At 43.0% G+C, this 25,447-nt stretch overlaps 1 long non-coding RNA gene across 1 annotated transcript in view; it reads right to left on the bottom strand.

The window, feature by feature from the left end:
• Positions 1–143: 143 nt before the first annotated feature.
• The window catches only part of LOC140678732 (uncharacterized), a 41,113-nt gene continuing 15,809 nt past the window's right edge, over positions 144–25,447 (bottom strand). Inside the window, exons 2-3 of the long non-coding RNA XR_012050351.1 lie at positions 20,306–20,371; positions 144–244 (exon numbers count right to left, since the gene is read on the bottom strand). This is a non-coding gene — a long non-coding RNA (uncharacterized lncRNA). The remainder of the gene's footprint in view (positions 245–20,305; positions 20,372–25,447) is intronic.

The raw sequence follows: 25,447 nt of genomic DNA, 5'->3' as shown, positions 1-25,447 counted from the left end.
GTAGGGTTTTGCTTTCCAGCAAAATGTCTCTCAGCCTCCTGCGTCCGCTCAACATCCACTCCAACCACGTCTCTCGTGCCGGCTGCTGCTAATAAGGGCGACAGGTGATTAGATAGCATGCCCCAGCTGGGCAATCTACTCACCTGCCGCTGACTTCGAGGCCGGTCCTTACACACCCCGCTCCGCGGCAGGCCCGCAGACCACGCCCCCCTCCACAGGGCACATTACTGTTTGTAGGAGTTTGCTGAAAAATTGTGTCCCAATTTTTTAACTGAACTCGTTACCGGGCCAGAAGTTGAATAACCCTGGTTTATGGCCAGGGACTATGGTTAGGGTGGATGGTCAAAGATGCGGGTTAACCTCGGGGCTTAGTGTTACCAAAAAAAGTCGGAAGGTTTAGGTTTAGGTTAAGGTCTAGAGCACAGGTGTCAAACTCGAAGCCCGGGGGCCAGATGTGGCATGCCAATTCATTTTATTTGGCCCTCGAAAGTCTGGAAATAACATGTATCAATAAAGTACTGTTCCTTTTCTTACTAAATGTATTATTTATTTCTATTTTGGGCGAAAAAAAAAAGATATGTACTCCATGTAAATATGCTAACTTAAATATTGTCTAATTATACAAAAATATATGATCAAACATTCAAACCTATTTAAATAGAAATAAATACTAACAATAATGTTTTCAAAGCAAGTTATCCATGAAATTGTGCCATGTAAAAGTAGCAATAGATTTTATGGTCAAATTGTGAAATTTACTGTGGTTTTTACAGCATTTTTCTCGAAATGAAAAAAACAGTACTTTTTTTTACTGTAATAAACTGTGGTGCCATTTTGGTATTTTCAGTAATAGACCAAAAAATCGACAGTTGAAAAAATACAAATAAAAATAACAACTGGCAGCTCAGGTGCCAAAATGTTCCTTTTTTTCCATTTACGGTAAAAAAAAAACAAATGCAAATTTTACAGTAAAATTCTGGCGACTGAGCTGCTTTTTTTTTTACCATAAAAACAGCAGTACTGTTTTTCCATTTACAGTGAGGTAAATTATTGCATTATTACATTTTAGTTTAAAAAATGCATGAAAAGATTGTGTAATAATAGTATTCACTGTTAAAATCGGCCCTGTGGGGCCAAACATAACTGCGATGTGGCCCTCAGTGTGTTAGAATAATTATGTGTAAGTTATCACACAACTCGTATGCTTAAAGGCCGTTGCTGTAGTTACTATCAATTGTGCTGAAGCTGTACTTTTCTATCTGTGCAAAGGGACAACCTGCAATCTTGGATTGCGAGTCGTCTCGTATCAGGGTTTGTGTCCAGACCCGGCCTGCTGACTGCCAAGGGCGAACATCGAGTACCGTGACGCAGACAAAGCAGAGACTGGGGGATATCACGGGTGTCAGCACATTTGCATTTCTGAATAATCATATATTGTGTCTAACTGGGGCTGTTTCTCTTTTTTCTTTTTTTGTTGTCATTAAAAATGACAATCATGCGTGCTTACGGACTGTATCTTTGCAGATTGTATTGATTTATATATATATACAGGTAAAAGCCAGTAAATTAGAATATTTTGAAAAACTTGATTTATTTCAGTAATTGCATTCAAAAGGTGTAACTTGTACATTATATTTATTCATTGCACACAGACTGATGCATTCAAATGTTTATTTCATTTAATTTTGATGATTTGAAGTGGCAACAAATGAAAATCCAAAATTCCGTGTGTCACAAAATTAGAATATTACTTAAGGCTAATACAAAAAAGGGATTTTTAGAAATGTTGGCCAACTGAAAATTATGAAAATGAAAAATATGAGCATGTACAATACTCAATACTTGGTTGGAGCTCCTTTTGCCTCAATTACTGCGTTAATGCGGCGTGGCATGGAGTCGATGAGTTTCTGGCACTGCTCAGGTGTTATGAGAGCCCAGGTTGCTCTGATAGTGGCCTTCAACTCTTCTGCGTTTTTGGGTCTGGCATTCTGCATCTTCCTTTTCACAGATTTTCTATGGGGCTAAGGTCAGGGGAGTTGGCGGGCCAATTTAGAACAGAAATACCATGGTCCGTAAACCAGGCACGGGTAGATTTTGCGCTGTGTGCAGGCGCCAAGTCCTGTTGGAACTTGAAATCTCCATCTCCATAGAGGAGGTCAGCAGCAGGAAGCATGAAGTGCTCTAAAACTTGCTGGTAGACGGCTGCGTTGACCCTGGATCTCAGGAAACAGAGTGGACCGACACCAGCAGATGACATGGCACCCCAAACCATCACCCAACCATGCAAATTTTGCATTTCCTTTGGAAATCGAGGTCCCAGAGTCTGGAGGAAGACAGGAGAGGCACAGGATCCACGTTGCCTGAAGTCTAGTGTAAAGTTTCCACCATCAGTGATGGTTTGGGGTGCCATGTCATCTGCTGGTGTCGGTCCACTCTGTTTCCTGAGATCCAGGGTCAACGCAGCCGTCTACCAGCAAGTTTTAGAGCACTTCATGCTTCCTGCTGCTGACCTGCTCTATGGAGATGGAGATTTCAAGTTCCAACAGGACTTAGCGCCTGCACACAGCGCAAAATCTACCCGTGCCTGGTTTACGGACCATGGTATTTCTGTTCTAAATTGGCCCGCCAACTCCCCTGACCTTAGCCCCATAGAAAATCTGTGGGGTATTGTGAAAAGGAAGATGCAGAATGCCAGACCCAAAAACGCAGAAGAGTTGAAGGCCACTATCAGAGCAACCTGGGCTCTCATAACACCTGAGCAGTGCCAGAAACTCATGGACTCCATGCCACGCCGCATTAACGCAGTAATTGAGGCAAAAGGAGCTCCAACCAAGTATTGAGTATTGTACATGCTCATATTTTTCATTTTCATACTTTTCAGTTGGCCAACATTTCTAAAAATCCCTTTTTTGTATTAGCCTTAAGTAATATTCTAATTTTGTGACACACGGAATTTTGGATTTTCATTTGTTGCCACTTCAAATCATCAAAATTAAATGAAATAAACATTTGAATGCATCAGTCTGTGTGCAATGAATAAATATAATGTACAAGTTACACCTTTTGAATGCAATTACTGAAATAAATCAAGTTTTTCAAAATATTCTAATTTACTGGCTTTTACCTGTATAATGTAGGAGCCAGAAATATTAATAACAGAAAGAAACAACCCTTTTGTGCGAATTAGTGTAAATAAGTGTGAATGGAGGAGGGCGTTTTGGGTTGGTGCACTAATTAGGGACCGAGTCCCTTTGGGACAGAGGACCCTATTGAATTTCTAGTGTTTTATTATTATACCGTTGCCTCTTTGAGCTGTAATTTGACCCCTTTAACATGCTTCAAAACTCACCAAATTGGGGACACACATCAGGACTGGCGAAAGTTGCGATCTAATCAAAAAACCAAACCACAAAAATCAAAATTGCACGGGCAAAACTGCCTCTAACTCCCAGTAGGAATGTCGTAGAGACATGAAACAAAAACCACTATGTAGGTCTCACTTAGACCTAGATTTCATACACTGACAACCCCCAGCAAAAATCAACCGGAAGTTTGCAATTCCCCCTTCAAAACAAAAGTTGTGTAAAAACAGTCACCTTTTTTCCAACATTATCTCCTCCGAGCGCGTTTGTCGTGTCGGCTTCAAATTAGCACAGGAGAGAGATTGAACCCATCTGATTAAAAGTTGTTGAAAGAGTTTTAGTTACTGCTCCGGTTTGGATTTTATGAGCTCTCAAAGTCGGTCCCGTCCATCGCTGCTTGCAGCTTTAATTGTAAGTATCGTGCGTTTTTATGTTGATTTAATAATATATATATATCTTTTTTTAATTTCTTGTGCGGCCCGGTACCAATTGATCCGCGGCCCGGTGGTTGGGGACCACTGCCTTAGAGCGTAGGTTGGAACTGTAACTAAGTGTACAGCCCAAAACGTCTCTCCTCATTGAGCAAAATTGAACTCTGTCTCTGCATGATTCCTTGCTTCTTGTCTGTTTAATAGATGCCATCAGTGTTTGAACCTGACACAGTGAAAACAACTTTGACAACCCTGGTCTAGAGTTATAGGCGATGGTTTAGCGATGTGGCCCTCAGTGTGTTAGACTAATTATGTGTAAGTTATCACACAACTCGTTTGCTTAAAGGCCGTTACTATAGTTGTTATCAATTGTGCTGAAGTTGTACTTTTCTATCTGTGCAAAGGGACAACTTGCAATCTTGGATTGCGAGTCGTCTCGTATCAGGGTTTGTGTCTAGACCCGGCCTGCTGACTGCCAAAGGCGAACAAAGAGTACCATGTTGCAGACAAAGCAGAGACAGAACGATATCACGGGTGTCAGCACATTTCCATTTCTGAATAATCATATATTGTGTCTAACTGGGGCTGTTTCTCTTTTTTCTTTTTTTGTTGTCATTAAAAATTACAATTACGGACTGTATCCTTGCAGACTGTATTGATATATATTGATATATAATGTAGGAACCAGAAATATTAATAACAGAAATAAACAACCCTTTTGTGTGAATGAGTGTAAATGAGTGTGAATGGAGGAGGGCGGTTTTTTGGGTTGGTGCACTAATTAGGGACCGAGTCCCTTTGGGACAGAGGACCCTATTGAATTTCTAGCGTTTTATTATTATACCGCCGCCTCTTTGAGCTGTAATTTGACCCCTTTAACATGCTTCAAAACTCACCAAATTGGACACACACATCAGGACCGGCGAAAGTTGCGATCTAATCAAAAAACCAAACCACAAAACTCAAAATTGCACGGACAAAACTGCCTCTAACTCCCAGTAGGAATGTCGTAGAGACATGAAACAAAAACCACTATGTAGGTCTCACTTAGACCTAGATTTCATACACTGACAACAACCAGCAAAAATCACCTGGAAGTTTGCAATTCCCCCTTCAATACAAAAGTTGTGTAAAAACAGTCACCTTTTTTCCAACATTATCTTCTCCGAGCGCGTTTGTCGTGTCGGCTTCAAATTAGCACAGGAGAGAGATTGAACCCTTCTGATTAAAAGTTGTTGAAATAGTTTTAATTACTGCTCCGGTTTGGATTTTATGAGCTCTCAAAGTCGGTCCCGTCCATTGCTGCTTGCAGCTTTAATTGTAAGTATCTTGCATTTTTTTATGTTGATTTAATAATATATATATATTTTTTTTAATTTCTTGTTTGGCCCGGTACCAATCAATCCACGGACCGGTACCACTGCCTTAGAGCGTAGGTTGGAACTGTAACTAAGTGTACAGCCCAAAACGTCTCTCCTCATTGAGCAAAATTGAAATCTGTCTCTGCATGATTCCTTGCTTCTTGTCTGTTTAATAGATGTCATAAATGTTTGAACTTGACACAGTGAAAACAACTTTGACACCCCTGGTCTAGAGTTATAGGCGATGGTTTAGCTTTAAATTGTAAGGTCCGAGATTGGGGTTTGGGACTACAGTTAATGTCCTCCTTAAGATTTAGAGTCAGGGATTCTGGTTTATTTCAAATGTTGGATTTGGGACTTAAGTCAGATATATCTGCAGATGAAATTGGACTGAGCAGACGTGCCTAATGAGTGGTTTACCTGAATTCTTTGTGGTGCATTCACGGACAGAGTGAATAAACATGATGAAGTCATTCCATACACCATAATGCCCAGATTGATTTTTGTTATGATATGCAATTACGCCGCTCACGCTAACAAAACAATGAAACAATTCAATCTTTAGCGGAGCATTATTGATGAGATGGCGTCGTGGCTCATTGCTTTTATTCCTCTGTTTGGAAGGATGTTGGCTTTTTCGGGTGGGAGGGGGTTTAAAGTCTGCATCATGCAAGAGGGATGGGGTGAGGGGGGGGGGGGGGGGGGGGGGGGAACAAGCCAGACCGACTGCCGCTGCATATTCATGTTCCGCCGCTGCAGATTTATCGTCTCTTGGCACAATGTACGGACTATCAACGTGAGTTATGTGGCCCGGCTCTCGCATTATCGAGATTCATTGACTCGCCGCTCTCGCAGACGCAAAATGTACACAGCTGGAGCGAGGCGGCCATTCAGGCAGGTCTGTGGCTGCCCTCTATGGAGGGATGCTGGACCAGCCAGGGCCACACAAACACACACATGGTGTAAAGACAGCACATACATATTTACTCTCAATGGCCACTTATTAAATATTACCGGCACAATCTATTAGAATACCATATAAATATTTGGCCCAGAGATAATAATGTTTGTTAATGTACTCATATAATTGTGTATTTTTAAGGTGACTATTAGATCCTGAAAAATTGATTCACATCAGCGATTGTTACTGATTGCCATTCTGAATCGGTTCATCATTTAAAAAAAAAAAAATGTCTTAAAAATATGTAAATATGTAAAAGAATCAATTCTTGAAATAACATTTTTCACACATTATTCATCAGAAATATACGTCAGCAGCCAAAAAGAGCTAGTATAACCTGTAAGCTGTTTTAAAAGTGTTTTATTATAATTTTAGATTTAAATATTGTGTGGTAAAAATGATTGTGAATCGAGAATCATGGTGAATTGAGAATCGATTCAAATTTGAATCTTTACCCCCGGAATCGGAATCGAATCGTAAGTTGTTGTACCCAATTTAAATTATATATATATATATATATATATATATATATATATATATATATATATATATATACACACATATATATACACATATATACACACATATATATATATATATATATATATATATATATGTGTCTTAATAAGGTTATCCAAAAAATAGTGCTCGATACCGTAGTAGAGCGCAATATATGTATGTGTGGGAAGAAAATCACAAGACTATTTCATCTCTACAGGCCTGTTTCATGAGGGGGGGTACCCTCAATCATCAGGAGATTTTAATGGGAGCATTCACATACCATGGTTTATATAGGGCACAGAGTGGGTGGGTGCAGGCTGGCGTAGGGGCGTGGTGATTGGCTCATGTGTTACCTAGGAGGTGTTTCCGTCTATGGCGGCATGCTGTTACAATTTCGCTGCGCTTGCTGAGGGATGACAGGTCTGGACGGTAAATAATAAACAGTTTCTCTTTCAAGCATAGGTTGCATCTTTTATTACCACTATTGTAAGGTGTGCTGGATGCAAGAATTTGCCATGTTATTGAATATTCAACATTATTGTCTTTGAGGTCCCAAATGTGTTTGCTGAGTTCTGTGGCATTTCGCAGGTTTTGGTTCCTGAAAGAAGCCTTGTGATTGTTCCATCTGGTTTTGAATTCTCCCTCGGTTAATCCTACATATGTGTCGGATGTGTTAATGTCCTTGCGTATTACCTTAGATTGGTAGACAACTGATGTTTGTAAGCATCCCCCGTTGAGAGGGCAATCAGGTTTCTTTCGACAGTTACAGTCTTTGTTGGTTTTGGAGTCGCTCTGTCTGGGGGCCGACGGCTCATTTGCAATTGTTTTGTTGTGGTTTGAGATGATTTGTTGTATATTGTTCATGCAGCTGTAGCTCAATTTAATGTTGTTCTTGTTGAATACTTTTCTTAGGTTGTTGTCTTTGGGAAAGTGTTTGTCAATCAGATTGAGGAATTTGTGTCCAATGTTAGTTGAGACGTTTTTGCTGTATGGGGGGTTGTACCAGATGATGTCGTTTCATTTTCTGTTCTTTTTTGGCTGGTTTCCTGGCGTGGGTTCATAGGTGAGGGTGAAATTGTATCCGCTTTCATCAAGGGCTTTTTGGTACGGGGGGGTTGCTTGGTCAAATTCAGCTTTGCTAGATGACAGCATCGATATATATATATATATATATATATATATATATATATATATATATATATATATATATATATATATATATATATACTGTGATGAGGTGGCGACTTGTCCAGGGTGTACGCCGCCTTCCGCCCGAATGCAGCTGAAATAGGCTCCAGCACCCCCCCGCAACCCCAAATGGGACAAGCTGTAGAAAATGGATGGATATATATATATATATACAGTGTATATATATATATATATATATATATATACAGTGTATATATATATATATATATATATACAGTGTATATATATATATATATATATATATATATATATATATATATATATAAATGTGTATATATATACATATATAAATATATATATATATATATACATATATATATATATATATATATATATAAATATATATATATATATATATATATATATATATATACATACATATATATACATACATATTGGGGTTAGGGTTAGGGTTACCGGTACCAGTATAGTATCGCGGTACTAATGAATCAAAAACGGTACTATATTCTGTTTGAAAAGTACCGGTTCTCGGGCATGACCTCACGCCATGACACTGCTGGTTTTACGAGCAGAGGAGCATGTTCGGCAGCGCACAATCACAGAGTACTTACAAGCAGACACAGTGTGTAGACAGAAAAGGGAGGACGGACGCATTTTGGCTTAAAAAGTAAAGATAAAGGTGAAGTTATAACACTGAAACGCCCTCAGGAAGAGGTGCTTTAAAACATGGCGAGCTAGCTAGCGGCTAACGTCCGTCCGTCAGTGTTTTAGTTACTTCTAAATCACTAATCCTCGTCTCCATGGCGACGAATAAAGTACGTTTTTTACAAGTATCATCCCTGCAGGACAAGGAATGGCTAAACATGCTTCACTACACACCGTAGGAGGATACAATAGCTCACCGGTGTCACAATGTAAACAAATGCTATGGGTGGATCTACACCTGACATCCACTGTAATGATACCAAGTACAGGGGTGTATCTAGTCGATACTACTATGATTACATTGATATTTTTTATCGTCACACAATTTTTTTTATTTTATTAAAATTCATATTATATTCATAGATTCAGGTAATACGTACCTGGACACATGAGGACTTTGAATATGACCAATGTATGATCCTGTAACTACTTGGTATCGGATCGATACCTAAATTTGTGGTATCAACCAAAACTAATGTAACGTATCCAAACAACAGAAGAATAAGTGATTATTACATTTTGACAGAAGTGTAGATAGAACATGTTGAAACAAAAAATAACCTGATATTAACAGTAAATGAACAAGTGGATTAATAATAACTTTTTACAGCTTGTCCCTTATAATTTTGACAAAATAGAATGATAAATGACACAATATGTTACTGCATACGTCAGCAGACTAATTAGGAGCCTTTGTGTGTTTACTTACTACTAAAAGACAAGTTGCATTGTATGTTCCAGGGGCGTCACTAGCTTTTAAGGACAGGGGGGGTTTAGCCCCCAGGAGATGCACAGGATGCGAGCGAACGTAGGGCACGAGCACAAAACTTCACAAACGGCTAACAAAGACTTAGAAATGATTCATTGTTACTATTATTATTTCAGTCGGTTTATTTTCAATCTGTGTTCAGTACAACAACAAACATGGGTTTGCACAGTGACATTTTGTTTACAGCATCAACAAGAAACAATTACTTGCATGATGATTATTATTATTATCTACTGATGATAGTCATATGTGAATGAGCTCAGCTCCTGTTCTCCTCCATGTGTAAAGTGAGAAACACAGCTGATGCTCCAGAAGGAAGTAACCCCAAAGATAGCAAATGGTAAAAAAGAGTGCACATTTAACTTTATAAATAATCAGGACCTTAATGATGCATTTCAGGCTAACTAGCTAACTAAGTAGCAGCATTATTTTAGAGCGGGAATGTCAACTTTTTGTCAAACACAGACCTGGTGTAAAGTGGAGCTAATACATTTTACTACAAGCAGTGATGAATACTTACTTTCTTGAAAAAGTTTCTTATGTCCATTCTGCATCCGTTCACGTTCTTGTTCTGCAGTGCTGTGTGCTAATGTGCTTCGTACACCTGCAGGACCGCAAGCAAGGTCGCGGAGAAAATGCGGACTGGATTTGGAGTGATGTGGGCATTTTCTATATAAACAAGTCCAAGGACCGCAAGCAAGGTCGCATAAAAAATGCGGACTGGATTTGGAGTGATGTGGGCATTTTCTATATAAACAAGTCCAAGGACCGCAAGCAAGGTCGCATAAAAAATGCGGACTGGATTTTGAGTGATGTGGGCATTTTCTATATGAACAAGTGGAATGGATTGGATACCGACACACTAAAGGGGCTCTCTACCTTACGCTATGAAGTGAGGGGAAACTGAGTGAATAATGACAGGTTATATTATTATTTATTTAAACTCATATTCGGGCCACTTTATAATGAATATGTCGGCATGTATTTGTAAAAAAAATTTGATATATAATATATATATAATATATATATATATATATATATATAACACCAGATTATTTAGGGGGGCTTGAGCCCCCCTAAAATAGGCCTAACAACGCCAATGGTATGTTCACAATTTTATTTAAGGACTACATTGTTCTTTGTTTGAAATAATAAACATATGTTTAATGTACCCTAGATTGTTTGTTAAAATGAAGCCAATTATGCCATTTTAATGTGGTCACCTTATTTCGAAGCTAAAATATTGGTATCAGGACAACCCTAGCACACACATATAAGTTATAGCCTTGTGAAAAATACACAATGGGGTATAAATGTGATGTAGATATCCTTCTCTAGTGGCTTTGAGCTGCTGCAAACCGATTGGATGCTTGGTAAATTATTGTTTTGTTGCTTTGGGGCTCACAAAATCATAGCTAATGGGTAGCGAAATCTAAGCTTTGTTCTTTGAAGCTTACAAGCGGCTTCTTAAAGAGCTACTTCCCCAACATGTTGTTGTCTAATGAGTTCTGTTAGCATCTTAGCAAAGTCTGTAATTGATACAACTAGTACTGTCACTAAACAATGATACTGTATCTCTCGGATTCAATGCGGTGTAACCCAACAAATGTAAATAGTCTGAAGTTTGGACTGTGTTGCCAAGTTGCGGTCCTTATACACGCACCACGATAATACTCGTATGTTTAATGCGCCGACAATCCATCAAGCGGTGCGTCTTCATAGCTTACCGAAGTCCTACTAAAAACATTTGTGGAGGTCTTGCTCCTCCAGGTTCTCTGGACCACCAGTGACGGACATGACAGCCATGTTCATCTTTGCGAACAATGATTTATTTTGCAACAAGTTGTGCTTTTCAGCCATGTTAAAGTTTCTCTCGTTCGTTCTCCACCATCAACAACCCCCTCTCCTTCCCGACAGGTGATCAGACAAACACTCACAGCTGTGTCATCTACGCACCTGTCACTAATCTTGAAGCCGGTCCTGACACACCCCGCTTCACTGCATGTCCGCAGGCCACGCCCCCCCAACAAACCTCCAGCGCCAGACTCAGGCCGGGACGCGCCTACTCCACCCTCCTCCCCCCCGGGAAAAGAAGCCGGCCACGGCCACCTGTGCACCCGGTCTATGTATCACTCTGAAGTTGTAGGGTTGCAAAGCTAGATACCAACGGGTGATCTGCGCGTTGGCATCTTTCATGCGGTGGAGCCACTGGAAGGGTTTGTGGTCTGAGCAGAGACCGAATGAGCGCCCCAGGAGGTAGTATCGGAGGGCCCCGACCGCCCACCTGATGGCGAGGCACTCCCTCTCCACTGTGCTATACCTGGCCTCCCTTTCGGATAGCTTCCGGCTGATGTAGAGGATGGGTCGGTCGACGCCCTCCACCTGCTGGGACAAAACCGCTCCAAATTTGGACTGTATTGCCAATTTGAGGTCCTTATACACGCACCATAATGATACTCGTATGTTTAATGCGCCGACAATCCATCAAGCGGTGCGTCTTCATAGCTTACCGAAGTCCTACTAAAAACATTTCGACAGATTTTTGAGCGCCGTCTGTAATGTTCTATATTCTCAATGGAACATTTAAAGTTTCGGTGTTGTTTACTGCCATCATATTGCAGTCTACACGTATCTCTTATGTGTGACTGCCATCTACTGGTCACATTTATCATTGTGAGGGAGCGGGAAAGGAAGTCGGCCACGGCCACCTGTGCACCCGGTCTATGTATCACTCTGAAGTTGTAGGGTTGCAAAGCTAGATACCAACAGGTGATCCGCGCGTTGGCATCTTCCATGCGGTGGAGCCACTGGAAGGGTTTGTGGTCTGAGCAGAGACCGAATGAGCGCCCCAGGAGGTAGTATCGGAGGGCCCCGACCGCCCGCCTTATGGCCAGGCACTCCTTCTCCACTGTGCTGTACCTGGCCTCCCTTTGGGATAGCTTCCGGCTGATGTAGAGGATGGGTCGGTCGACGCCCTCCACTTGCTGGGACAAAACCGCTCCAAATTTGGACTGTGTTGCCAATTTGCGATCCTTATACACGCACCATAATGATACTCGTATGTTTAATGCGCCGACAATCCATCAAGCGGTGCATCTTCATAGCTTACCGAAGTCCTACTAAAAACATTTGTGGAGGTCTTGCTCCTCCAGGTTCTCTGGACCACCAGTGACGGACATGACAGCCATGTTCATCTTTGCGAACAATGATTTATTTTGCAACAAGTTGTGCTTTTCAGCCATGTTCAAGTTTCTCTCGTTCGTTCTCCACCATCAACAACCCCCTCTCCTTCCCGACTGCTGCCTTTAACAGAGCGACAGGTGATCAGACAAACACTCACAGCTGTGTCATCTACGCACCTGTCACTAATCTCGAAGCCGGTCCTGACACACCCCGCTTCACTGCATGTCCGCAGGCCACGCCCCCCCAACAAACCTCCAGCGCCAGACTCAGGCCGGGACGCCGTCCGGACGCGCCTACTCCACCCTCCTCCCCACCGGGAAAAGAAGCCGGCCACGGCCACCTGTGCACCCGGTCTATGTATCACTCTGAAGTTGTAGGGTTGCAAAGCTAGATACCAACGGGTGATCTGCACGTTGGCATCTTTCATGCGGTGGAGCCACTGGAAGGGTTTGTGGTCTGAGCAGAGACCGAATGAGCGCCCCAGGAGGTAGTATCGGAGGGCCCCGACCGCCCACCTGATGGCGAGGCACTCCCTCTCCACTGTGCTGTACCTGGCCTCTCTTTCGGATAGCTTCCGGCTGATGTAGAGGATGGGTCGGTCGACGCCCTCCACTTGCTGGGACAAAACCGCTCCAAATTTGGACTGTATTGCCAATTTGCGGTCCTTATACACGCACCATAATAATACTCGTATGTTTAATGCGCCGACAATCCATCAAGCGGTGAGGCTTCATAGCTTACCGAAGTCCTACTAAAAACATTTCGACAGATTTTTGAGTGCTGTCTGTAATGTTCTATATTCTCAATGGAACATTTAAAGTTTTGGTGTTGTTTACTGCCATCATATTGCAGTCTACACTTATCTCTTATGTGTGACTGCCATCTACTGGTCACACTTATCATGACACCATGTACCACATAAAAATTGCTTCAAGGTCAGTAAGCATAACCAGAATTATGCCTTACAGTAGGCGCACCGAGCTATAAGGTGCACTGTCCATTTTTGAGAAAATGAAAGGATTTTAAGTGCGCCTTATAGTCCGAAAAATACAGTAACCCAACAAATCTACGGAGTCTGAAGTTTGGAGTGCATGTAAAAAGCAAATAGATGTCATCATAAACAGGCTGAAATAAGCATACTCTGTCGCCGCCGCGTTCTCCCCCGAGTGAAATGATTGCTGTCGCATTTACAACGAGGCCGCCAATCGATGTCTCGTCTGGCAAGGTGGTCATAACTAATGGCCCCAGAAACATCAACGCCGCCATTGTCGAACGGGGGAAGACACTGACAAGACGGCGCACTCAGTCGGCCGGATCAATCGGCACTTTTTTATTTATTTCTTTTTGGAGGGGAGAAAAGATTGCGAGGAGGAGAAAAGAAGACAATCAATTTCCACAGCGCACCTTTCAGAGCCCGCTAAGATGCTGGGATGAAGATGCACTGGCAGCTTTCTTTTTGCGTCGTCGCTCGTTATTTGAGGGGGGGGGGGGCGAAAATTGCTGCTATTCAGTTTAGTCCCAAACATTGATTCAGGTTGCCGTTCTTGTCGGAGGAGAGGCTTTGTTGTTCCGTCATTAAAGGATCAATAGGAATTCTCGAAAAGAGACGTCTGTTTTCTCTCGGATCCTTCACGAGAAGTTCACTTTTCCAACCTACGGACATTTTGTTTGGATTTCAAAGGATGTGCCGTTCTTTCATTTTTTCTACGGTTTCATGTTCCCCGCACTGGCTGACACCGCCGTGGAAATAAAACATTTCACAGTCGCCGTCCGCCCGTCGAGCCGTTCCTCGTGACGGGCTTCGCCGAGGCTCCATTACATCGGCTCCGCAATGTCCGCGCCGGGCTTTTTTTCCGGGGCCTCGCGCAGATTATTAAATGTCAATTCCACCTCTTCAGCTGTCCGGGGCGGCCGTGTCTCGCCGCTCGTTGTTGACGGATTGGAACGCCCGGAGCGGCCTTATGATTCAAGGCGAGGTGCCGCGAGCAGACAAGGTTATGAGAAATTGGCCCAATTCGGGGCAGCTGATTGCAACGTTTAACGTGGTTCTACGGCTGGCTCTGGATCGGTGTCGGAGGTGGCTGAAGATGTATGAGAGGCTGCTGATGTATGTGGCGGTGGCGTGCTGGAAGGGGGCGGCGGGGAGACAATCACAATGCTGATCAGTCATCCAGACAGTCGGCGAGATGGGAAATGACTGCTTGCAGGCTGCAGCCACTGGATATAGATGAGGGCGGCCCCCAGTAATAATAGATTCTTCACCGACCTGGTCTATCAATTGAATTATTAGAGTTATCGCCCGTATCACCCGCCTTGTACGTCTTCAGTAACTACAGGATGCCACAGCTTCAGGAACTTAATAGGACCGTTGGCGGAGGAAAATAAATAGTGCACTTACTTGCTGGTTTTTTTTTCAACACTCCCTTCTGAAAGTGCACCTGTGGAGGCGGACTAAGGTGTTTTCTGACGCCTCGCACTTGATCAATTTCAGTTCTGGAAACCAGCATAATGATTGTGAAGACCCCAAATTAAACACCTCTGTAAAGTCAATAAAGCAGTTTAATTGTGCAATGTCAGTGGTGTGCCGTCAGGGCCAGCAAGGCCTTCTCTGCTGGCCTAACATAACCAGGAATCATCCATTCATCCATCTTCTTCCGCTTATCCAAGGTCGGGTCGCGGGGGCAGCAGCCTAAGCAGGGAAGCCCAGACTTTCCTCTCCTCAGCCACTTCGTCCAGCTCCTCCCGGGGGATCCCGAGGCGTTCCCAGGCCAGCCAGGAGACAATATATACCTTGATGTTGCAGAAAATAGACCTTTTTTTTTTTTTAACCGATTTCCGAACTCTAAATGGGTGAATTTTGGCGAATTAAACGCCTTTCTATTATTCGCTCTCGGAGTGATGACGTCACATCGGGAAGCAATCCGCCATTTTCTCACTTTCGTCGGTGTGTTGTCGGAGGGTGTAACAACACGAACAGGGACGGATTCAAGTTGCACCAGTGGCCCAAAGATGCCATAGTGGCAAGAAATTGGACGAAATTTGTTCAAACTACGAGGGTGTGGGGAAAGTCGACGAAATGGTCAGTCGTTTGTTCCGCACACTTTACCGACGAAAGCTATGCTACGACAGAGATGGCAAGAATGTGTGGATATCCTGCGACACTCAAAGCAGATGCTTTTCCAACCATAAAGTCAAAGAAATCTGCCACCAGACCCCCATTGAATCTGCCGGAGTGTGTGAGCAATTCAGGGACAAAGGACCTCGGTAGCACGGCAAGCAATGGCGGCAGTTTGTTCCCGCAGACGAGCAAGCTAAACCCCCTGGATGTCTTGGCTCACACCGTCCCTTATCGACCCTAGCTTCCCTGGTCTGCTGACATCAACTCCAAAACTGGACAGATCAGCTTTCAGGAAAAGAGAGCGGATGAGGGTATGTCTACAGAATATATCCATTGATGAAAACGTTATTCATTACTCGCGGTTTTTCGTAAATTATTATACATAAACTGTGTTTACCAATAATTTAGCTTAAAAACATTTATTTTTTTCAATCATTCGAGTTGGGTAGTCTTGTGTAATGCAGTATTTTGTGTCTATTTAGGTATGGTTAACCTGAGTGCTGAAATCGTGGAAAAACATATGTTCTGAGCACGCCTGAAATGGGCTGTCTGCACTCTCAAAGTGCATGTTGTGTCAGAGTTTGTTGGTGACGAACCCCAAGATGCAGAGAAGGCGGAAGGCATTGTGCGGGAAAACATGATTTAATGTTCATAAAATAAAGGAAAAAACACAAACCAGGAACTAGGAACAGGAAACAGGATGCCAGGAAAACAGGAACTGGAAGACGAGGAACAAAAAGACAGCAAGCTACAAACATCTAGAATAAATTGCTTACCGCTACCGCTTACAGCTACACTGGCATCGACAAGTAGGAATGACAATAATCCAGCACTGACTGGAGGAGAAGGCAGGTTTAAATAGCAGCTGGCTGATTGACACCAGGTGTGGCCAGGTGCCAATCAGCCACAGCTGAGGGGACACAGCACTCAGGGAGACAAGTAGGAAATAACCAAAATAAGAGCGCCGACAGGAAAAAAAGACAAACAGAGGAAAAACTCAAAACATAACTAAACTGTCAGTGACAAACCTGACAGTAGCCCCTCTTCCCACAACGGATACCAGACGTTCTAGGAACCCCCCCCCCAAAAAAAACAGTCCAACGTCACGGGAGGGTGGAGGGAGGACAAGGCGGTGGGCCGCCAGGCCAAGTGTTCCCGCAACCAGCGGGGAAGAGTCAGGTGGCGACGGCGAGTTGAACGCCGCCGCAATTGGCGAGGCGGTCGCCCATGGAACTACCACATTCGTGGTCGACGAGAGGATGGTGGCGCCCTCTGCTGGCCCACCGGGGAGGATGGTGGTGGCGCCCTCTGCTGGCCCACCGGGGAAGATGATGGTGGCACCCTCTGCTGGCCCACCGGGGAAGATGGTGGTGGCGCCTCTGCTGGCCCACCGGGGAAGATGGTGGTGGCGCCCTCTGCTGGCCCACCGGGGAGGATGATGGTGGCGCCCTCTGCTGGCCCACCGGAGACGAGGATGGTGGCGCCCTCTGTTGCCAAATGTATTTCATATGCTGTAAACCTAGTTCATAGTTGTTAGTAATTATCTTATCAGACAGTGTTAAGCCGCTGAAATCCGAGTCTGAATCCGAGCTAATGTCGCTATAGCTTGCTGTTCTTTCCGCCATGTTTGTTTGTGTTGGCATCACTGTGTGGCGTCACAGGAAAATGGACGGGTGTATATAACGATGGTTAAAATCAGGCACTTTGAAGCTTTTTTTAGGGATATTGCGTGATGGGTAAAATTCAGAAAAAAACTTCGAAAAATAAAAAAAGCCACTGGGAACTGATTTTTAATGGTTTTAACCCTTCTGAAATTGTGATAATGTTCCCCTTTAATATTTGATCCTTTGTACTGAAAAAGGTTAAGAACTCAACTTGAATTGAATGATCCTTCTTTTGATTTCTCTCACCAGACCTTAAAGGGCCCCTGTAATGCTAACAATACTGGCACCTATTTCAGCGTTCTGGACCTAAAAATGATGCCTAGAGGTAAACTTCCCCTCAAATAGACACGGTAGCTATTTTAGGCTTGTTTTCCAATGACTCTGAGCACATTTTGGAATGCCCACTTTTAGCTCCAAAATGTGGGCGGGCATGCATCATCCCCCTGTCGCCTCCAGAAGACCGGAGGCAATTTAACATTGCGTAATTTGTGTTTTGGTAGCATCTTCATCCTGAATCAGGTTATTTGAAGGATCTAGGAAATATGTCCGTCAAATGCAGTGTTGCAGGTTGTGGCAATACAACTCCAAAAGGGTTTAGCCTGCTTACAATTTCTAAAATGATGTCAATGTGAGGAAAGTATGGACCTCTCCTGTCAAGCTGACTCGTGCAAAATGGGACGGACCAAGTGACAGGAGTGTCATTTGCAGGGATATTTTTAATGATTCCAAGGGTTTTGGTCGGAGTTTGGATAAAAAAAAAAGTAAAATACTTAAGCCAAAAGCGATCCCCAAAATCAGGAGCCCTACTAGGAGGCGAAAGATGAGTCATAACTAGAGATAAATGCCTTAAAATGTAATATCGGAAATTATCGGTATCGGTTTCAAAAAGTAAAATGTATGACTTTTTAAACCGCCGCTGTGTACACGGACGTAGGGAGAAGTACAGAGCGCCAATAAACCTTAAAAGGCACTGCCTTTGCGTGCCGGTCCAATCACATAATTTCTAGGGCTTTTTCACACACACAAGTGAATGCAATGCATACTTGGTCAACAGCCATACAGGTCACACTGAGGGTGGCCGTATAAGCAACTTTAACACTGTTACAAATATGCGCCACACTGTGAACCCACACCAAACAAGAATGACAAAGAACATCCGCACCGTAACACAACATAAACACAACAGAACAAATACCCAGAATCCCTTGCAGCACTAACTCTTCCGGGACGCTACAATATACACCCCTGCTACCCCCCTACCACCCACATCAACCCTAACCCCGCCCACCTCAACCTCCTCATGCTCTCTCAGGGAGAGCATCTCCCAAATTCCAAGCTGCTGTTTTGAGGCATGTTAAAAAAAATAATGCACTTTGTGACTTCAATAATAAATATGGCAGTGCCATGTTGGCATTTTTTTTCCATAACTTGAGTTGATTTATTTTGAAAAACCTTGTTACATTGTTTAATGCATTCAGCGGGGCATCACAACAAAATTAGGCATAACAATGTGTTAATTCCACGACTGTATATATCGGTATTGGTTGATATCGGAATCGGTAATTAAGAGCTGGACAATATCGGAATATCAAAGCCATTATCGGACATCTCTAGTCATAACCTGCGGAAAAAATAAGAAAAGAGGTTTACACCCTCCGCTAAAAAAAACAAGAGAAAATTAAAGTTCCAAGCAGCATTGGTCGGGCCCGCGTATTTGGCAGGTGCTAGTCCTAAGTGTCCCAATACTTTTGTTCAGTTTTCGTCATAAGTGTCCCAATACTTTTGTCTACTTTTAGTCCGAATTCTCCCAATACTTTTGTGTAGTGTACCTACCTTGTCTGCATTGTGTGGGCACGCTGGTGCTTCCTGCTTTTAAGCAGCCTTCTTGAAAAAACAGCAGCATCAGCGCAGCGGCTCTTTGAAGGGTCATAAAATCAAAACCGGAGCCGGTATTAAAACTCTTTCGATAACTTTTAATCAAAAGAGTTCAATCTCTCTCCTGTGTTAGTTTGAAGCCGAAACAACAAACACGCTCAGAGGAGATAATGTTTGAAGAAAGGTTACCGGTTTTTACAAAAATGTTGTGTTGAAGGGGGAATAGCAAGCTTCTTGTAGATTTTTGCTGGGGTTTGTCAATTTATGAAATGTAGGTCTAAGTGAGACCTACGGAGAGGATTTTGTTTCATGTCTCTCCGACCTTCCCAGTGGGAGTTACAGGCAGTTTTGTCATTGTTTTCTCCCGAGGAGCAGTTTTTTCTCAGTTTTATTCAAAAATTGCTCTAGAGCGCAATTTTTAAATTTTGGGTTAGGTTTTTTCATTAAATCACAATTTTTGCCAGTCCTGATGTGTGCGTTCAGTTTGGTGAGTTTTGAAGCGTGTTAAAGGGGGTGAAATTACAGCTCAAAGAGGCAAAAGTGACTGTTTTTAGTACTTTTTTGTCTTGAAGGGGGAATTGCCAACTTCCTGTTGATTTGAGCCCAAGGATGTACAATTATGAAAACTAGATCTAAGTCAGACCTACATAGAGGTTTTTGTTTCATGTCTCTCCGACCTTCCTAGTGGGAGTTACAGGCAGTCTAGTTTTTTTTTTTCTAGGGGGCGCTAGAGCGCAATTTTTATTTTTGGGGTTTGGTTTTTTCATCAAAAGGCAATTTTCGCAGGTCCTGACGTGTGCGTCAAATATGGTGAGTTTTGAAGCATGTTAAGTGGGTCAAATTGCAGCTCAAAGAGGCGGCCGGTATAATAATAATAATAAAACCTTACAAATTCAATAGGTCCTTATGTCCCATTGCATAAGGACTCCCTTTGGGAGTCCTTGTACAATGGGCCATGCGGGCCCTAAAAAGGTAAGCTGCTAGCATTCTGTTTTGTGTCCTCTTCTACTGATGTTTTCCTCAATATGTTTGAGAAAATGCTGAAAGATTATGAGAAAACACAGGCTATTGGCCTTTTTACAAAAAAGGTGATTCTTTTATATGACTTGTTTGCTCATAATGGTAACCATATCAGTTTTGAAGTGACCATGGACCAGGGCATGAAAAACATGCAATTAAGTGATCAAAACAACAGTTTTCCATGCCTTTATCCACACTGTGTATGCTGTCAAATGGGCTCCAGTCACAACAAAAGGGGCGGCATTTTGAGTCTGGTGATAAAAAGGGGACGTTTCAAGTAGAGTTAGTTTCTACATATGGTGAATGTTTATATTCAACTTGGAGAAAGCGAACCACCAGGTTTAAGTAAATAGTGTTTGAGCCTTATTTGGACATTTGCATGTGGACTGGAATTAGCTCTCCCACGAGAAGAAGCAATAAAACCAGGCTTCGGAATGCAAAAGGGATAGCTCTATCCTGGAGGAGAGACTCCATGTTTATCTTAACGTAAACCTACAAGTTATGGTATACATCTGTTGTTTACCCAGTCACTTACACACAAACATCTCCTTACATGGTGTTAGAATAATTATGTGTAAGTTATCACACAACTTTAGTATGCTTAAAGTCTGTTGCTATAGTTATTAGCTATTGTGCTCAAGCTGTACTTTTTCTATCTGTGCAAGGACAAAACTACTTGTCTGAGGTGTGGCCTCAGCCGCAGATGTTATCTTTGTTTTAGCCCGCTAACAGCCAAGGACTTCAAGGACCTCAACGAAGATAAGATGACAGCACGCAGACGAAGCAGAGACAAAGCGAAATCACAAGGCCCCCAGCACATTCCGTCACGTATTGTGCGTACTGGAGCTGCTTTGCATGATATGTTTTATTACTCCTTTTAGAGGCGGCCTCAGTGATGATGACTGGGGAACTCCTCTAAAATAGAGGGATGCAGGAGCTGTACCTTAGAGCGTAGGGCGAGACTGTGACTAAGTGTGCAGCTCCATGCGTTCTCCCCATGAGCTAAATTGAACTCTGTCTCTGCATGATTCCTTGCTTCTTGTCTGTTTAATAGATGTCATCACACATGGTCAGGTTGTACTCTTCTGAATTAACACACACTCAGACAGAGAAATAAGGAATATTTCGGCTCCTCCAAGTTAGGAGTGCCTCATTCTTTTGACTTGACCTCCTCCAGGTACTGCAGTCCTGTATAATGACGCTCGCTTGTAATAGAGCAACTTTTTCCGAAGTCTCGTTTGATCCAGCCGTGTTGCCCTTCTGCCCGGGAGAGGGCGACAAGACCAGAAAGACGCATCAAACCAAACCAACTCCATTTCTAGAGACGGTCGTAGCGTGGTCAGTCTGAGATTGGTTCATTTACCGTGAGAAGGACTACATACGAAAACAGTCTTGACCCAAGCATGACCCAAAATTGAAGATCGGGATAATGTGTTTTTTGCTTTCACATTATGAGTTACTTCATACTGATTCGTTCGGAATTCTGATTCTTTCTAATCTACTTACGGTCTAACCAGACCTTAGTCCACTCCTGAAGCAAACTCTTCATACTTGTCGATGCAAATGTCTTTTGAATTTAGCTTTGGTTCAGAGGCTCTTTTAGACTGTTTACATGTATGTTAACAAGTTGAACATGTTTTTCTACAACACTTTTACTAATGTTGAATTACGATCAAAAGTGTTCTGTTTGTTTTTATCCTACTAGACAGTTTCCGGTTCATATAAAAGGAAGTATGTTATCGGAGTCAACGGACCATTATAAATCTGGATCAGACCAACTCCATTTGTAGAGACGGTCGTAGCGTGGTCAGTCTGAGATTGGTTCATTTACAGTGAGAAGGACTACATACGAAAACAGTCTTGACCCAAGCATGACCCAAAATCGAAGATCGGGAAAATGTGTTTTTTGCTTTCACATTATGAGTTACTTCATACTGATTCGTTCTGAATTCTGATTCTTTCTAATCTACTTACGGTCTAACCAGACCTTAGTCCACTCCTGAAGCAAACTCTTCATACTTGTCGATGCAAATGTCTTTTGAATTTAGCTTTGGTTTAGAGGCTCTTTTAGATTGTTTACATGTATGTTAACAAGTTCAACATGTTTTTCCACAAAACTTTTACTAATGTTGAATCACGATCAAAAGTGTTCTGTTTGTTTTTATCCTACTAGACAGTTTCCGGTTCATATAAAAGGAAGTATGTTATCGGAGTCAACGGACCATTATAAATCTGGATCAGACCAACTCCATTTGTAGAGACGGTCGTAGCGTGGTCAGTCTGAGACTGGTTCATTTACAGTGAGAAGGACTACATACGAAAACAGTCTTGACCCAAGCATGACCCAAAATCAAAGAATGGGATAATGTGTTTTTTGCTTTCACATTATGAATTACTTCATACTGATTCGTTCGGAATTCTGATTCTTTCTAATCTACTTACGGTCTAACCAGACCTTAGTCCACTCCTGAAGCAAACTCTTCATACTTTTCGATGCAAATGTCTTTTGAATTTAGCTTTGGTTCAGAGGCTCTTTTAGACTGTTTACATGTATGTTAACAAGTTGAACATGTTTTTCTACAAAACTTTTACTAATGTTGAATTACGATCAAAAGTGTTCTGTTTGTTTTTATCCTACCAGACAGTTTCCGGTTCATATAAAAGGAAGTATGTTATCAGAGTCAACGGACCATTAGAAATCTGGATCAGACCAACTCCATTTCTAGAGACGGTCGTAGCGTGGTCAGTCTGAGATTGGTTCATTTACAGTGAGAAGGACTACATACGAAAACAGTCTTGACCCAAGCATGACCCAAAATCGAAGAATGGGATAATGTGTTACTTCATACTGATTCGTTCGGAATTCTGATTCTTTCTAATCTACTTACAGTCTAACCAGACCTTAGTCCACTCCTGAAGCAAACTCTTCATACTTTTCGATGCAAATGTCTTTTGAATTCAGAGTCAACAGACCATTAGAAATCTGGATCAGACCTAAATAGAATCAAAAAGAGGTACTGTAATCCTTTTTGTGTTCCAAGTATGAGCCCTTTTTTCCAAGTATGAGACATTGGTGCTGACATTTTAGCCTTGACGTTTAATAATCACACAGGTCAAGGTGACAAACCTCAATCCAACACCTGTACATGAAGAACGGAGATTTAAATTAGACACTTATTATTTCTTCTGACAAATCCTTTGCGATTATACTTGACCCTGTATGCACCGCGCACACCAACGGTCAGGACCCGCCGCTGCGCCGCCGGCTCCCCGTTGTGGTTAAAAATCCATACTGGTTTATAATGAGTCTCAGAAATGTACATTTCAACTGATGCACACCAATCATCAATTGACCCCTGTAGCTGCTGCGATTGTGATATCTGTGAACCGAGTCCTGCTCCAGCCCATTGTTGGAACCCTCCCCCTTCCCAGATAAGGCACAAAACCATACTATCATGCCATAATTCAATAACTCCGAGATGAGCCGTAGGCTTATTAAAGGGGAATTCCTCATTATCTCGAGTAACAAATAAGACATGAATGAGCCAATAGGGGATGAACCTACTGTAGCCTCGACCTTAATTAGCATTAGATTATACTTTAGAAGGGGTGATCCGTCTTTTTTTTTTTCCCACGGGTGATAGGTTGGACTTTTACATGATCATCTGTTTTTTCATGGCAAAGCACATGTTAGAATAATTGTTTCTAAATTATTACAAAAACTTTGTGTTACATTGAGGGTCTGGTGAGAAGACAAAAGCTGTCTTTGAAACCTACCAAAAGTAAGGCTTGTAAAACTCCACTGTGTGGAGGGGTGGGGAAGCAAGATGAAGGTGTTCCTGTGTTCTTTCATGTAGGGTAATCAACAGAAAGATATTGTTCTAACCCAAGGACAGGCAACAGCTGAGAAACAGATATTTTTTGGCGGCCCTCCACGAGGCACTCGCAACAATGGCCCTATCCATCAATCCATCTTCTTCCGCTTATCTGAGGTCGGGTCACGGGAAGCCCAGACTTCCCTCTCCCCAGCTACTTCGTCCAGCTTCTCCCAGGGGATTCCGAGGCGTTCCCAGGCCAGCCGGGAGAGATAGTCTTCCTAACGTGTCCTGGGTCTTCCCCGTGGCCTCCTACCGGTCGGACGTACCCGAAACACCTCCCTAGGGAGACGTTCGAGTGGCATCCAGACCAGATGCCCGAACCACCTCATCTGGCTCCTCTCCAAGTGGAGGAGCAGTGGCTTTACTTTGAGTTCCTCCCGGATGACAGAGCTTCTCACCCTATCTGTAAGGGAGAGCCCTGCCACCCGGCGAAGGAAACTCATTTTGGCCGCTTGTACCCGTGATCTTGTCCTTTTGATCATGACCCAAAGCTCATGACCATAGGTGAGGATGGGAATGTAGATCGACCGGTAAATTGAGAGCTTTGCCTTCCGGCTCAGCTCTTTCTTCACCACAACGGATCGATACAGTGTCCGCATTACTGAAGATGCCGCACCAATCCGCCTGTGGATCTCACGATCCACTCTTCCCCCACTCGTGAGCAAGACTCCTAGGTACTTGAACTCCTCCACTTAGGGCAAGATCTCCTCCCCAACTTGGAGATGGAACTGCACCCTTTCCCGGGGCGAGAACCATGGACTCGGACTCGGAGGTGCTGATTCTCATCCCAGTCGTTTTACACTCGGCTGCGAACCGATCCAGTGAGAGCTGAAGATCCTGGCCAGATGAAGCCATCAGGACCACATCATCTGCAAAAAGCAGAGACCTAATCCTGCAGCCATCAAACCGGATCCCCTCAACGCCTTGACTGCGCCTAGAAATTCTGTCCTTAAAAGTTATGAACAGAATCGGTGACAAGGGGCAGCCTTGGCGGAGTCCAACCCTCACTGGAAACGGGTCCGACTTACTGCCGGCAATGCGGACCAAGCTCTAAAACTGATCATACAGGGAGTTGACCGCCACAATCAGACAGTCCGATACCCCATACTCTCTGAGCACTCCCCGCAGGACTTCCCGGGGTACACGGTCGAATGCCTTCTCCGAATCCAATGGCCTTATAGTTTATTACTTAATAATATTCATTGGAACGGGCATCTGCTGAGCCCGAAAACAACTTGCTAATTATGGTTCTCAACTCTGGTAAAGGGCACCGGCAAAACCTCGGTAAGCAAGATTGCTCTCTCCCGGTGACGCGGTACTCACGAGACTTTGCCGTAGACTCGCTCTCCAGTGGGTTCACAGGAGTGACCCATCTGTCAGTGATGCAACAAAAGGATGGGGACGGCGGTATGATTAGAAGTTATTTGAGCTAATACCGGTCTCTGTTGT

Source organism: Nerophis lumbriciformis, linkage group LG04, assembly GCF_033978685.3.
Source record: "Nerophis lumbriciformis linkage group LG04, RoL_Nlum_v2.1, whole genome shotgun sequence".
Taxonomy (NCBI): domain Eukaryota; kingdom Metazoa; phylum Chordata; class Actinopteri; order Syngnathiformes; family Syngnathidae; genus Nerophis; species Nerophis lumbriciformis.
Note: the sequence above shows the minus strand (reverse complement) of the source record. Positions and strands in the feature narration are given on the sequence as shown.